This window comes from Fragaria vesca, linkage group LG5 (genome assembly GCF_000184155.1).
Source record: "Fragaria vesca subsp. vesca linkage group LG5, FraVesHawaii_1.0, whole genome shotgun sequence".
NCBI lineage: Eukaryota > Viridiplantae > Streptophyta > Magnoliopsida > Rosales > Rosaceae > Fragaria > Fragaria vesca.
In genome coordinates this window covers 5,508,346-5,509,197 of record NC_020495.1, presented here as the reverse complement: position 1 = coordinate 5,509,197, position 852 = coordinate 5,508,346, and positions in this window count along the sequence as shown.

Genomic DNA, 852 nt, shown 5'->3' with positions numbered 1-852 from the left:
AGCATATATTGTACACAATAACGCAAGGCAACCTAATATCAAGTGTGTTATTCACATTTGTTCCTTTCTTAGCTTGTAGCCCTCTATGCAATGGGTTTGAATTTATTAAAGATAATTACTTTAAGTCTCTAAAAGAAAAGTAAAATTGTTAATAAATGGTAACCGAAATTTGTTGAGGTGTAAACTTTGGCGGTCAAACAGTCACTTTATGTGCATGTAATATCATGCGTTAGAATTTGTCCTTACGTAATAGTTTGTATTTCAAAATTGCTTGTACTGGGTGTCAAAATGAGATATTTGTAACAATCAGCTATTCATAACCGTTCAAGGAACATGTGACTAACGTTAACATTTTCATTTTTAGCTTAAAATTTGAATTATAAAAATCTTATACTTGTAATAAAAAGAAAAAGAGTTTGAACTTTTTTGTTACTTCGAACTATAGTTTAAATTACTCATGTTATCGATTGCATTTATCATAATTTTGAAACTAACGGTTCATAATCTTAAATCGTATAGGAAACACATAATGCATAACGCCATTTTTTTTCACAAGGATGCCATTCAAATCACAAACATCATTTGCAATCACCGATTCATAATTGTATATACTCTCACAAAGATGCCATTCAAATCACAAACTTCACTTGCAATCAACGGTTCAAAATCGTACATATTTTCACAAGGATGTCATTCAAATCAAAAAGGAAACATAGATGCGTAAGCGTAACATCAATATTTTCACAAGGATGACTTTCAAATCACAAACATCAGTTGTTATAGGAAGACAAGTGTGCACACCAACCAACGGCGGGTAAAAATATATGTTACAGTTAAAAATATCAAACATAT